The 15,745-nt window shown below is 31.6% G+C and overlaps 1 protein-coding gene and 1 non-coding gene across 4 annotated transcripts in view; both read left to right on the top strand.

Moving 5' to 3' along the window:
• Positions 1-166: 166 nt before the first annotated feature.
• Trnal-cag lies at positions 167-250 on the top strand. The gene has a single exon. It is a non-coding gene; the product is annotated as a tRNA-Leu (tRNA).
• Positions 251-7,268: 7,018 nt separating this feature from the next.
• Positions 7,269-15,745, top strand: part of LOC106105802 — a 34,494-nt gene continuing 26,017 nt past the window's right edge. For 2 of the 3 annotated variants that reach the window (XM_013286251.1, XM_013286250.1), the window contains exon 1: positions 7,269-7,604. The gene's annotated coding sequence lies outside the window, so the exon portion shown is untranslated. The remainder of the gene's footprint in view (positions 7,605-15,745) is intronic. The other variant, XM_013286249.1, reaches the window with a different exon arrangement.

The raw sequence follows: 15,745 nt of genomic DNA, 5'->3' as shown, positions 1-15,745 counted from the left end.
GCGCAAACGAACGATAACTGCTCGTTTATATAATTGTTTATAACCGCAAAGTTAAATGGGACAGTAAAGTGACAGGGGAGTGTGGGGAAATATGATCAATGTGATATTTAACTACTAAATGTAGTTATTATTGGAATTAATTCTCTATTTCACTGCAGTTATGCATGTCAGGATGGCCGAGCGGTCTAAGGCGCTGCGTTCAGGTCGCAGTCCACTTCTGTGGGCGTGGGTTCGAATCCCACTTCTGACATCCCTCTTTTGTTTAGATTGCCAGAGACAAGCTTTTCTTTGTACAATTTTCAATAAAGGACTTTCTTCCTTAGTGGCAATTTAAAACTTATGTGGAAGTAAAAAAATACTTGACCAATATACCTTATCCTACCCAAACAATCATAAAACCACAATATTTCGAACCGTTCTATAAAAAAGAACCACAGCTCCGATATATCAAGTCCCTGATTAATGTTTGAGAAATTTTCCAACAGCGCGACATTAAAAAGTGTATTAAACCATGCCCCAAATCATATACTGTAGTGTGTCTAAATAATTTAGATTAGTTTGACAATTCACTTCAAATTTATTAGGGATGGTTGTGTAAATCAGTCATCAATCTTATCGATTTTCGATTTTTATTCTTATAGAAATTGGAATCGATAGATTCGTAGTTAAAACTTATGTATTGAAAAAAAGACACTGTTTTCTCAAATTAATAATTACCTGCAGAACTATTACAAATAATGAGAGCAAATAAATGTTTATTACTACTACAGCCGTACGTAATCGAATTGGATTTCACTATTATTATTGTCATCGCTAAATTCTCTACACTATAATCAAAACTAAAATTGCCCTCTAAATTAGTTAATAAGAAAATAATAATTTTCGATAAATATTTAAACCGAATATCGATAGTTCATAATTGTTTGCTATGCGTGTTTGTCTCGTCACTACGATACCTGTCTATTAAGTACGCCATTTGCCGTCATACAAATTGAATTCGATACTTCATATGGGTCATTTATCAAACTAATCTATCTTATTTAGACAAACTATAAAGTTAATTTTAATTCAAGGAAATTTTCGATAAAGGTTATGCATTAACAAAACTTTAGTACACTAGATAAGAGAACGTAATAACAAGAACAAAGAAAGCACAAACAAATACTTGTACAGTCATGCCAAAAACCGTTAACGGATTTTAATTTGTAATAAAATATTTTATTTCCTTTCACATTCGTTTTTAGAGGCTGAACCGAAGCGGAGACACGCAAGCTTAAGGGTTGCCATATAAATTCTACAAGCAGTCGTTAGCGGGCGCACATATTTGACTAAACTCTCGCTCAACAGTTGTGCGATTGTCGATTGTTTCGAAGCCAATGCAACTGTTTAATTGGACAACTTAACATCAAGTAGTGTGTGCACCTTAAAAGTCATAGGAATCAATGCCCGACTAAAGAGTTTTGCAGTAGTTTAGTCAAAGTGCGTGCGGTCTAACGATTGGGAAAAAATTGGCATTCGCAAAAAAGAACCGTAATTTGGTCCTCATAATAAGCATATCTTTTGAAGCAGTCTTTACATGTTTATGTAGTACATGTATGGCCGCCCTAAGTAACAATAAAACATTTTTACTACTATTATTCAGGGTTGTCAATTTGACCAAAGTGTGGTTGTTAATTTAATACCTGTTCAGCCCTACGTCGCCATAAAACTTTAGGTAATCTAATATAAATTATTCACCTTATTCTTATTTAAATATTTTAAAATCCAAAAACATTTTGAATTACTTACGTATAAGGCTCATAAAATCTTTTCCAATGTTTTTTTTGTAAAGCGCCATCTCGTAGTCCGAGTCGTCATGAAACTCATTCACGTTAACAGCTGAAAGCCTAAAATATTCTGAACATAGATGGCGTTAACTCCGCTACTGTATTCCAAAAAAAATTTTAAAGATGGCGTAACTATAGATGACAAATGTAGAATCTTTTTGATATTTTCAATGATACTGTTTTAAATTTAATTTAGTAATAAATACTGAATAATTATTACCTTTTAGTTCCTACTCATATCTTAATATTTAGCCATATGTCTATTTAATAGGTGTTATATGAAAAAATAATTAATAGCCTATATGTTTTTCCAGACTATGTTCTATATCTGTGTCACACAGAGATTAACAAACATCCCTCCATCCATCCATTCCTCCCGTGTAAACTCTAACATCTATACTATTATAATAAAGCGTAAACACACATTTCTTTGTTGCCTAAGATGTCAGCAATTGCAGCATATTTTTAAATAATCCTTTTTTTAATAAATAGCCCTCTACTTGCGTCACGCTTTAGGCAATATATTTTAACGCCATTAAACTTAGGGGGTAAATATTCTGGATAAAAACCATAATGTGGGAAAGAGACCATAAGTAGCTGCCAACATCGAGGAAGCAAGATTGCCATAGTAAGGTAATTGGTATTTTGACATTTGCAATTTCAATTAAAGAGAAGTACCATTATTTGTACTTTAGCAAAAAACATACGTTATCTAAAGTGTATCGTATTTATCGCCTATTTTATATGACTTTACAATACAATACTATTTACATTTAATACAAAAGGTAAAACATTGTTATTGGAAAAAGTGTTTTATGATGTTACACACCAAATAAATGTCGCTAAACACAATACATAATGTAAGTAGACACGCTGTCGCCTGCGGGGACATTAACGGTCCCTAACTCCGGTTTATATAAAGAGAAAACACGCTTCATCTCTCAAAGGATATAGTATTTAGGGAAAAGTTTTGCTTTATAGTAATAACATGTGTGTTATTGTTATTATAGCAGTTGACCGCGACTTCGTCCGCGTTAAATTTGAAAATTCATAACTTACGTTCGCCCCTTTTTGGAACCTATTACCAAAAATATTACCTTGTAGTAATCTACGTAATAACAGAAATCTACTGATGCATGATTCCAAATTTTTAAGCCCGGTAGCTTGTAAGCTGATTTTTCGGTTACCCTTATTGTTTGTTCGCGATATATTCTAAACTATTAGTCCAATTTAAATATTGTCAAGGACAATTTTGTTGTACATTAATTTCTCCTGAGAACACATTTGGATAAGGATTAATATTGAAACCAATAAAAGAACGCCCCAAATAGCGTGCGGTTTTCAATTCATTTTGTTAACAGAAAAGTGGTTATTGTAAGAAATCTGCTAAAGATATATGCTAACGCGGACTTTTCTGTAGAATTTTTTGAAATCTACAATTCTTTCACACATCATTTTTATATATCTTTAACGGTTTAAGCAGCGTAAACCGAGAAAAGTTAATATAATGTGATTTTTAACGCAGTAGTCCAGAAATATGTTGTTTAATAATAGTTAATAAACATTAGTAATAATAATATATATCTTATATTACTCGTAGATAAATTACCTTCGTAACGGTGAAAAAATCTTTAAAATCGGCCCAGTAGTTTTTGAGTTATTTCAATACATGCAAAAATCTTTCCTCTTTATAATATTAGTATAGACAAAGAGTTTTTAGTGTAACTCACTAGCGTTGGTATAAAATGTTGATCGAGTTTGTTGCTAAGGAAATTTATTACGTAATGCTTTGTAAGATAATGTATTTCTTACCCATATATCTTATTTAATACATATATTACTATCTCCCCAAAGGTTTTTCCTTTGGATTTACGATGTATTTTATGGCGGTGCCAATAAAAGTACACAATTTTATATATCATAAGATATACGGTGTTATATAGTTTGGATAATGCAAAATTGAAATTCGAAGTGAAAAATTCGAATTTCAAATAGTATAACGTGGAATTGAAAAGAACAAAAGTGAATAGCCTATGTTTTCTTCCTAACTATCTTCTATATTTACGACAATAATAATCCATTCAGCCGTTTAGGCTACAAACTCTAACAAACATCCATTCATCCATCTAAACTTTCACATTTATAATATTAGTAAGAAGTAAGAAGTAAGATTTAAGATGACTATTGTTGTCTCTATTTTATTAGAGAGAATAAAAGGGATAAGAATATTATTGTGAATCGTGCTACGACAGTAAAGACTGTGTCTAGACACCTGTTTATTTATGAATAGTGTTGTTAGTTGCCAGTATTATTTTGCAATAATCTTAGTAGTTATATTTATAACACAAATGTTGCAAAATAAACTGGCTGCTAGTAACATTGCAAAGCTAAATACTAAAAATAAAAATGCTAAACTAAAGCCAAATATATACTTACTATTGGTTATTTTTTTAACATAAATAAACCAGCGCTTGACCACGACTCCACCTAAGCTAACTGAAGACGCGTGTAGTTTGGTAATTAAGTAAAAGTTAAAAAGAAATTGTGTTTAGAATAAGGTATAATGTGTTTTACAAAGTACACTTAAGACATTTGTCAATGTCTAATTTATTATACAATAAATAACTTTGTCCAATTTATATAAAAGTGCTATTAGGAATTTTCAATACGTTAATATAAAATACAAAATCAAATAAAATAAAATGTATTCCTTGACAGTAATTAAGTGGGAAAAAATGTATTTAAATAAAAAAAAGTGATGGTGACCGGATTGGGTTCACGCTCAGCTTTGAATACTGGGTACTGAGATATAACAAAACTGTTAATAGAATTTCTTTTCAAATAAGTATTTTAATATATCAGTCAACATAATAATAGCATCAATGGAACAGAATTATGTTAGAAATAATTTACGTTGTGTGTTTAGTGCACACCTGCGGCTGACGCCCACGAAAACTTCACAATGCAATGCCAGATTAGATCTAAAATTAAACGTATCTCTAACCTAACAACTGTAGCTCATTCTACAATGCAAGATACACGGAAAGCGAAGTGTAGGTCGAAGAACGTCCTGGCTCATTCCTACGCCAGTGGTTTGGAAAGAGCACACGTTCACTTTTCAGAGACGCGGTATCACGAATACAAGTCGCCCGAAAGATCGCCTAACTTCGAAAGAAGATGGCATTTTAAGAAGTATCGCTAAAAGCAGCACATCAAATGTATTGTTCACTTTGCGTTTACACTGTCGAAATATTTAAACAACAACAATGCTTGTTAATTAAAAAAACTAAATTCAACTACGCCTATGATACCTCAAGCCCGCTAAAGACGAGTTGTAAATAATCAGTTGAACTTTTTTATTTTTTTCATATCCACGCACAGATTAATTGAAAAGTCAGACTCTTCAACTAAAACTGTCAGTTAGAATTGAGCGTCTGTAGATATATTTTTAAATTAATTTCTGTAATTTTCAAATTGCCAAATTATGATTATTATTTCTCTAAATCTGAGTTACACGAATATACAACAATGGTTTTGATAAATAAGAAAAAAATGCTAGTAAATTTAACTTTACTGCTCACATTTTATGATTTTTATAGCATCGTTTATTCGTAGTTTTGAAATGTCGATAATAGTGTAATTAAATCGTTCGAAATTACTAACTATTGTTAGTTACACTACTTTTTTTGTTAAAAATTAATAAACCAGTATTTTAATATCCGTAGTGATGTCTAAGGGCCTGTCCCACCAAATTGTAAATTGTCTGATAACAATCCAACGTTCAAAATATGTGATGGAAAGATCGGATTTTGTTACTTTATCGGACAGTGACGTCATTTTTAAGCTATCTGACCGTCTATCAGCCAGTGGTGGGACAGGCTATAAGTGTTAAGTTTGTTTCCATAATATCTAGTGTCTACTATTTTAGGTTTTCACTAGAAACGATACGTCTAATTTTATTGAAAAAGGCCAAGTAAATAGGGCAAATGTATTCACGTAAGAAATTCTAAGGAAATGAATATTGTAGAGTGTTTTTAAAATTGAGGCCATGAAATTCATAAATATAGAAATGCCTCTACGCCTAGAAATGTTCATTAGTTAATTTTTCTTTCATAAAATCTATGCAGGCTAGCGCTTTGCAGTTTTTTCTTGCAAATATTTTAATTAATGCACCTTGTTGGGATTTCAAATGTTGCTATTTACCTTCGTATTTTTTTCTATGTTGGTACAATGGTATTGCCGGAGTATGACTGTTTTCAATATAACGTTTGTAACCTACATTGTTTTACAAAGTCAACAAATTGAGTAGCAATCGAGAATGTACTGTTAGGGAATTTGATGGTGTTCGATTTTCAAAAACTAGCGTTTTAACTTTTTCTACTTTTTGAAGACGACGCGGAACAAAAACCAATAGGACGCAGCATTAAAATTGTACATAAAATGTTGGTCGGTGGTCCACGGCTAATTTCTTTTATTATTCCGTCGTTTGCGCAACTCACTGCTATATAATTGGTTATTGGTAACAAGGAGCGGAGTTTGCCTTGTTGCAAGGACGAGACAATTTTTCTGTGAGTGGAGCACCGCGAAGGGCTCAAACTGTACAGAAACCAATGTCTAGAAACTTTTAATTACAATAAGAAAAAATGTAGTTTAACTGTGACATCAAATTGTTGCAACGTCTGTATAAAAAGTATCTCTATTTCAGTTTGTTTATAGAGAACTAGCTGTTGCTCGTGACCCCATCCACGTGATATGAAAAAAATGTATTAGTTATAAAAGTAGCCTTATGTTACTTAGCAATTGTTGTTTTTTATTGGTGAAATAATTTTTAAAATTAATACAGTAGTTTTTTAGTTATTTCAATATATACAAAAATCCAAACAATATTAGTATAGTGTATATATGATGACAATACGTGTTAGAAATAGTGTTTCCACATTGAACAGTTAGGTCTAATTGAATATATCTATGTATATTGAAAAACACACAAATCGTATATCATAAATTATTTTCAGCTGTACAATTTAGTGACGTCACTTATTTATTACAAGTCGTTTGGTCAAATAAAATATGCGCTTTAAATGCGATGTATTTTAAACCAGGTTGACAGTTTTTAAATGACCGAAATATATTTTATTTACAGTTATTTTTACACGAAAAAATTGTAATAATTAAATATAATCTTTATTGACTACTATCCGTGAAAATTATTGACCCCTGACTCTATTCTATTTATGATTTTTAAACTCTGTTGGAAATAATAAGATTTAACATGCAACTAACTGTTCCTCAAGAAGTTATAAGAATTATAATTATAAGAAGTTACAATGTTCATTACATTGTGTAAAGAAACATTAGTAGTGTTCTGCCAGTCGTGCAAAAGGTATAAAAAACGTGGGAAAAGGTTAGTCTTTTACCCGAGAACAGTAAATTTTCGCCACTGATTTGTTAAACCCTGACCCCATTGTGACGGTTATTATCAAGATATACATCATCGATAGGGGAACCAAAATGACCAACATTGGACGGACAAAGGCAAAAGCACGCGGTCGCTTCAGTCAGCGATCGGAACGCGACGCGGGAACTTCTCCCGCTCTGTCACGTAACATGACTTGTCTCGTGGAATGAAAATAACAAACGTCACTTTTGAAATGCGCGCGAAATTAATGTTTTTTGTTTTTAATTGTTGTTAATGTTTTTATAAGTGTTGTTAAATATGTGAAACAAAAATGTGCTTTTGTGATTTATGACTTGTTTTCTTATTAATATTGTGGTAAGGTTTGTAATAAACGAATTATTAAAGAAGAAAATCTATATCAGTTATGTAATTTGAATTTTACATTAAATTAAGGGAAGATAAGCAATCATATCATAATTAAAAATGTATGTTTATTCCGTATGCCATAAACAATATATATTTCTATACAATAATAAAAATAAGCTACTTGGATACAAAAAATCTATACTAAAGCATAAAAAACATAACAATGGTAAATCAAACCTTGACTCCGTAGCTTGTAAATCGATTTGCCATTAAGTAACAACTTAGCACTAATAACTCAAATAAACTTAAGTGTTACGAATGAAGATTCCAAGATATTTTAAATAAAGCATTAATCATTAGAACCCTTTCATTAATTCATTTGTTTGTGCGATCATTAAATCTTCAAAGAGAACTATTTTTAGGATTCCCAATAATACGGAATCTTTCAACACAGAAACGACAGCTGTAGTTAAATAGGTCTTAGGATCTAATTTGAAAATGTATTAATAACTTACAATACATAGATATTAAAACAAGACTTTTACTGAATTAAAAAAAAATACTGAATCTATAACTACAGTTTTAATAAATTATAGACAAATAGACAAACAAGAAACACTTTATAAAAACATGAAATATTTTATCGCCACTTTCACCTTAAAACATAACCTTTTATTCTGCTTTAAATAAATAATAAAAAAACATAGCCTATGTCGTGTCATGAGGTCGATAATGTAGCTTTAAGTGAAAGAATTTTTGAAATCGGCCCAGGAGTTTTTGAATTAATCCAATACATACAAAAATACAAATCTTTCCTCTTTATAATATTAGTATAGACAATTTATGGATTATTCCCAACCATCACCTCGCTCTGTCCCCACGTGTAGACAGATGAGAGTAAAAAGTTTAATTCATCCCACCTTTTGCGACGAGGTGACGGTTGAAACTTATTTTATTACATAACTGTTCCGTCTGTCACCTTATTGGTGATAGTGGGATTAAACGGTGGGACGGATGAATCAATTTTATCTCACGTGGGGACAGAGTGGTGTGACGGTTGGGAATAATCCCAATTTATTTCAAACTCTATCCAAGTTGGCAACCCTTTTTCCCTTATCCGAAATATTGTAACGTAATGTACACCGTAATATTATTTTACTACCAGACTAGCATATTCCTAAAACTATTAAGATATGCAAATTTAATTTGTAACTGAAACTTCTACTCGAATTCGATCTAAGCTATAAAGTAACTATTTAATTCTGTGTCATTGTATACGTTTAGTACCTACGTATAATTTACAAAGTCTTTTCTCCTATTGTAGTTTTTGTATGATAAAACTACACTAAGGAACTTCCTTAGCGTACACATAACAATGAACTATGTCATTTTTCATGGTTTTTTATTATTTTTTATTATTCTACATTATGAGTATGTATTTATCCATCAAGCGTCGGTGGCTCAGTGGTTTAACTTGACTTGCAATCTACAGTTCTTGGGTTCGAATCCCGCTGTACCGATGTGATTTACGAATTTTCATATGTTCAATTTACTTGGCGTTCTTTCGGTAAAGGAAATCAATGTGAGGAAACCTGCACATATCGACAAAAAAATTCAAAGATATATGTGAAGTAAACCAAAACGCAGTGCAGCATCAGCATGACTGACTATGGCCTAGTCACCCTATCTTAGGGTAAGCTCCGAGCCCTTCTGTGGGGACGTATAGTGAGCTGGTGATGAAGATTTATCGAGCTACTGTCATCTATAGACCACTCTTCGTTTCTGTGGCAGTTTTATGCTCCTTTTCAATACTAGGACACCATATTTATCCATAGATCTTTTTTCTTTCTATCAATAAAAACTGGAATTATTGATACTTTAATATTTTGAGTTCAAGAAAAAAAAAACTGTTTTGTTATAAATGATAGTTGAGCGGATACGTTTCCGCGCTGTTGCGTTCGTCGTCGGTTTCATCTCAAATTGCCGACATACTTCCCGCGGTAGCATTTTTTACGCATTTATGCCCACAATCTTGTAAGCCTCTTAGATGAAATAGTTTTTTATTTGTCCCGTGAAAAAATGAATCAGCAACTTCTAAATTATTACACGATATTTTTACAGCAAGATAACTTTATCTAATTTAATTATATTCAGAGAGCACTTTGACTAAATTGTGCGCTTTGATTCCTATGAGATTATATATGCACTACTCGATTTTTAGTTGTGCAACTAAACAGTTGAATGACTGCGAAACAATCGACAATCGCACAACAGTTGTGCTGTGCACTAGCTGTCACTAGCTTTCGCCGGCGACTTAGACTGGAATTGAAAAAAACAAAAGTGAATATGTGTTACTGTGCCTATGTGTTCTTCCAGACTATCCTCTACATCTATGCCAAATTTCATCGAAATCTGTTCACCTGTTTAAGCTACAAACTCTAACAAACATCCATCTATCTATCTAAACTTTCGCATATTATTAATATAATGTGTGCCACTATAAATGACGTCTAAAAAAACTGCAACGACAAAGAAGAGGGACAAATATAAATTATATAATTTAAACTTCAACGTTTAGGGACCATTTTGAATCATTAGTTTCTGCGGTAAACGTTCAGGGACGTGATCAAATTGCTGTTAGAAATGCAGTTAAATTGTGCACAAAGACCGATATTCGTCTTATTGCTTATCAGGGGTTTCAGGGGAGTATTGGCAGAGGAAGTAGTTGCATCTTTTAGGGGTTTCCATAACATCCGCAAATACCTAATGCACAGAATGCATACCCAAGTCATTTTTACGCCAAAAGAAAAAGTGCAATTTGCATTTTCTCTAAAATAATGCTTTAAAAATGATAAATCACAAGACAATTTCAACAAGATTTTCGAACAAGAATAAGTTAATAGTGCATAAAACTTACGAAGCTGTAAGCAAGACCTCGGACGTTACAGATCTGTATAACGTGACTTGAATTGTCGAGAGACAAGAAGTATATTCCTACACAATGTATCAAAAACATTGGTTTCATAAAAATCTATACTAATATTATAAAGAGGAAAGATTTGTATTTTTGTTTGTATTGAAATAACTCAAAAACTACTGGACAGATTTAAAAATTCTTTTACCATTAAAAAGCTACGTTATGTGAGAGAAGTCGCAGGCAACTGTTACTAATATATAAATTAATGTTTGGGAAATAACTAACAAAACGAGGTCATGAAATAATGCGTAGTTTTAGTACTGTTAGGGCCTGTCCCACCAAATTATAAACTGTCTAATAACAATCGAAGTGTAAAACATGTAATGGAAATATCGGATTTTGTTACCTTATCTGAACGTGACGTCATTTTTAAACTATCTGAGCATCTATCAGCCAGTATTGGGACAGACCCTTAGAGTTTTCATATTTATTTCGCTAAAAACTTAAGAATACTTACATATATAACCCAAATGTAATTTTAAATATTAATGTTATTTCAAAAATGACTCCCGTAACTAGATAATAAAAATTCAAGACACGTTGAGATAGGAATAAAAATATGTATTTAAATAAATCTTATTCAGTATCGCGCATTTACATTCCGCGTCGCCATTTTATTTGTATCCAGCAAAAAACAAACGCCAACGAAACTTATCTGCCTTCGCGAGATTAAATTAAACACTTGGCAAAGGATCAAGTACGAATCACTTCGAAATGATATATTTAATATTTCATATTGAATTAAAAAGAATACAATCTTACTAATTTGTTTTTTTAGACTAAAATGCTGAACGAATCTCTATGAAATTTTACATACATATAGAGTATGGAAGAACACAGCCTACTTGCTTTTGTTATTTTAATTCCATGCGATCGGAGTCGCAGACAAAAGCTTGTGTAGAATATCAACATCTGGTTCTTATTCAACTCTTCGACATTACATCTTTTTATACACATGTTAGTTTACAGTCATGATATCGTTTTTCTTTAGTACATCATTATTGCTGGGTTTCTGAAGCTTCCACTTTTTTGTTATTACCTAGCGATTCATAAGTGTCAGCTTACCGGAAGGTTAACGTAAAGTTTCAACGAAATTAAACTCTAGTTAAGTTGTTCCGAAACGCATTTGATAAATTTCTTGAACCTAAAAACACTAACGAATAGTTAAACGTAGTTGGAAAACCAGCCATAAGTCAAATATGCTTTGTACTAGTGCTAGCAAGTTCCATTTTGTAGCCCGGCAATAATCTATACTATTATAATAAAGCGTAAACATACACTTCTTTGTTGCCTAAGATGTTAGCAATTACATCATATTTTTGAATAATTATTTTTTGAATAAAAAGCCCTACACTTGCGTCACGCTTTACGCTGTATATTTTAACGCCATTAAACTTAGTTTGTAAATAAATTGGATAAAAATCCTAATGTGGAAAAGAGACAATAAGTCGCTGCCAACATCAAGGAATCAAGTTTACCATAGATTGTCATCATGACATGTCATTTTGACATTTGCAATTGATAAATTGACAAATGTAAATGATAAAATGAAGTTTTTATACCCGCGGATGAAGCCCCATGGGAACAGCTAGTTATATTAATATTTTCATTTAAAAAAGGTAACTTACAACTTTAAGTTATCCTAAAACCTGGTGGTAACATAATATTCTAAACAAGATTAATCTAGAGCTTACTGTAATTGCATTTTAATTGAATTCCTCAGTACAGTCGCGCGCAAAATCCTTTCCGAGACGGCTACGATGTTACGAGATAAACGGAGATAGATGTCACCATCATTAGTAGTAACACTGTAAGTCATTATGAAATATATTGTTACAAGGCTGACCATGCTAACAAGTTTGTAGGGCATTATACATTTTGAATACAAGCTGTGCCTGCGAGGACCTTGGGTCAATTCTTTGTACAAGTAACTGATGTTTGTCTTTTTATTTTTACATTTGTTCATTCATTGCATTTACTACTGTATTCTTGGCCGTAATTTATTTTTCATTTTTTCAATGGGCTAGGTCCTACACATGTAGATTTATTAAATGACTAGTTTTCGCCCGCGACTCCGTCCGCGTGGAATTAAAAAAACAAAAGTGAGTACCCTATGTATTCTTTCAGACTATTCTCTACATTTTTACCAAATTTCATCCTTTCAGCCGTTTAGGCTACAAACTCTAACAAACATCCATCCATCCATCCAAACTTTCGCATTTATAATATTAAGTATGATTGAACACTCATAGAACCCTGATTAAGAAGTATTAGTAACCATCAGTTAATTGTTAAATGACATTCTTAACCAATATTAAATTATTAGTATACACTGTGAAGAAAATTAAAATATCTTGGAACGAATCCAAATCGATGTTTTTCAACATTAAATCAAAAAGATAATGGCGAATTAATATAAAATACGACTTATTTTTCATCTGTGGCAATTGTTTCAGTTAACTGGGATAGTGGGCTTATTTGAAAATGCGAATTGAAACATGGAAGTAACTTCTCTCCCACTCCGTAGAACTTGAACGATCGCCAATTGGGTTCAAAGATTAAAAATAATTTCAATTTTTTTTTTAATCTACAAGAAATGGTACATTTTGATAAATTATGATTTATTGGCTTTTGTCCGCGACTCCGACTACATAAGTAATTAGCTTATATGTTTTTCCAGACCATGTTCCACATCTATGCCAAATGTCATCGAAATCCGTTCAGCCGTTTAGGCTACAAACTCTAACAAACATCCAATGTCACAAAGAGGAAAGATTAATATTTTTGTATGTATTGTAATAACTCAAAAACTACTGGGCATTTCAAAAATTCTTTCACCTTGAGAAAGGTAAATTGTCTGTGAGTATATACTATGCTATGCTTTATTATCTTTTAATTTCACGCAGGCGGAGTCGCAAGCAACAACTAGTGTTCAATGAAATTGATAGATTGTGTTTTAAAAAAACGGACGAATACGTTTTATAAATATTTCCTTATAAAAAAAATCCGAATTATTCATTTGATAATCCTCATTATGTTTTGTTTCGAGAATTATATTGCCTTCGCGAATAACAATTTGCATAAGCAGCAGTTTTACGAGGCTTTTATACAGCGAATAAAGCTTAGGTCCTTAATAATGGGATATTTTGTATTCCTTAATCTTATTTAGTACTTAGCCGTGTTATTTGCGTTGATAATTTTAATTTATCCGACTTAATTACCCTTATTTACAACTCCAATAATCTCTTTCCACAAAATATACTCAGAAGTACGTATTAAATTATTGTTTGTAAAATAAACCTCGTAAAACACCTATATATGGTAAATTAATGAATAGAATATACATTACAAGGAAATTTGTTATCTACACCACATACCAGGGTTTTAGAAATGGAAATCATTTCACGGGAAAAATACAACAGTATCACTAAAAATTACTAAGTTTTTAAAGAAAATTTAAAAATTTAATCAATCAATAAACGTGAATAATACAATGTAATTTGCTAAAACTTAGCCCAAGATATGTTCCAAGAACAGATGGAGACTTTCCGCGACGTCTTAATTTTGTTACCAATTTTTTTTTCAAATCACATACATATAGCTATACGAGTATAAACATAACAAAATATTATGCGCCAAAAATTTGTTAAACAATAACTAGCAGATTTTCGTTAGTTACTAATAATTTTGTACCATTCCAAGTAAATCTTAGTTTTTTAGGATATGGTTTACAATAGTCGAAATGCTGGATTCGAAATCTAGACCATGTATCGGTTTAATATTAATTTTGTTAATTAAATTAATTATTTAACGTTATTTATTTAAAGAAACAAACAAACAAAACTGTGAGAACACTAGGCCAAAGTTCAGTTGAATTATTCAGATCCGTTGCGTCATATTGTGAAAACATTTGTTCAAACTTGTTCACATCGAGGGTAAGAATGTTTTGTTTATTTAGAAATAGCTTTCGCCCGCGACTCCGTCCGCGTAGAATAAAAAAAAAGTGAGTAGCCTATATGTTCTTCCAGATTATCCTCTACACCTATAGCAAATTTCATCGAAAGCCGTTCAGCGGTTTAGGCTACAAACTCTAACAAACATCCATCCATCTAAACTTTCGCATTTATAATATTAAGTATGATAGTATGATTAGTATGATTTTATCTAGTAAAAATAATAAAACAAATAGAAAGCACCTTTTAGTTGTAAACAAAAACTGTGTAATTTAATGTCAAGGCAAATTTGATTATACTAGCTGTTGCTGTCGACTTCGTCCGCGTGAATTTAAAAATAATGAAAACATAACCAATGTAACTAACTGATGACGTAGTTTATTAATCAATATAGATCAGAAGTTCTTAAGATATTCCAATGTATGCAAAAATACAATATTTTAATTGTATAAAGTTATATTCAAACGACTCTATTATAATTTCACAAATAAATACACCCGATGTCGCCTAAATAAATGAACTTTTAGTTTGATATTTTTAGCCGAAAAATTTGGGAGTAAAAATTACAAGTATGTTTTGAACTGCACTGGAAACTTTGCTTCAAGTAGGTACTAATAAATTGTAAAACTACGATTGGCGGTTTCAAGTCACTATTATAAACCATGCCCGAGTCCAATAAAAATGAAATTTTAATAAATTTGAAATTTACAATACTTGTGGAACTATTGACTTGCATGAACATCATTGAATAAATGTAAACTAGTACCATTGATAAATTCTTCTTTATTTAATGATAAAATACACAAACTATTCACATAAATTGATAAAAAGGCATTTAATACAAACAAAATGTTGTTACATCGCTCACGTCACATTTTTCACTACTTTCGAATTACGTTCCTTAATTACAAAAATATTTTCTATAGCTTTCTTGGCGGCCAGTATGATATTTATTACTTATTGCTTGACCAATCATATCATACTAATATTATAAATGCGGATGTTTAGAGGGATTTGTAGCCTAAACGGATAAACAGATTTTCATGAAATTCGGTATAAATGTAGACGATAGTCTGGAAGAACACATACATGGGCTACTCTTTTTTTGACCGACTTCCCAAAAGAAGGAGGTATTGAATTCGTCGGTATATTTTTTTTTTATTTTTTTTTTTATGTGTGTTACGGCATAACTCCGCCGCTAGTGGACCGATTTGGATAATTCTTT

This window comes from Papilio polytes, unplaced genomic scaffold (assembly GCF_000836215.1).
Source record: "Papilio polytes unplaced genomic scaffold, Ppol_1.0 DF822733.1, whole genome shotgun sequence".
Lineage (NCBI taxonomy): Eukaryota > Metazoa > Arthropoda > Insecta > Lepidoptera > Papilionidae > Papilio > Papilio polytes.
Note: the sequence above shows the minus strand (reverse complement) of the source record. Positions and strands in the feature narration are given on the sequence as shown.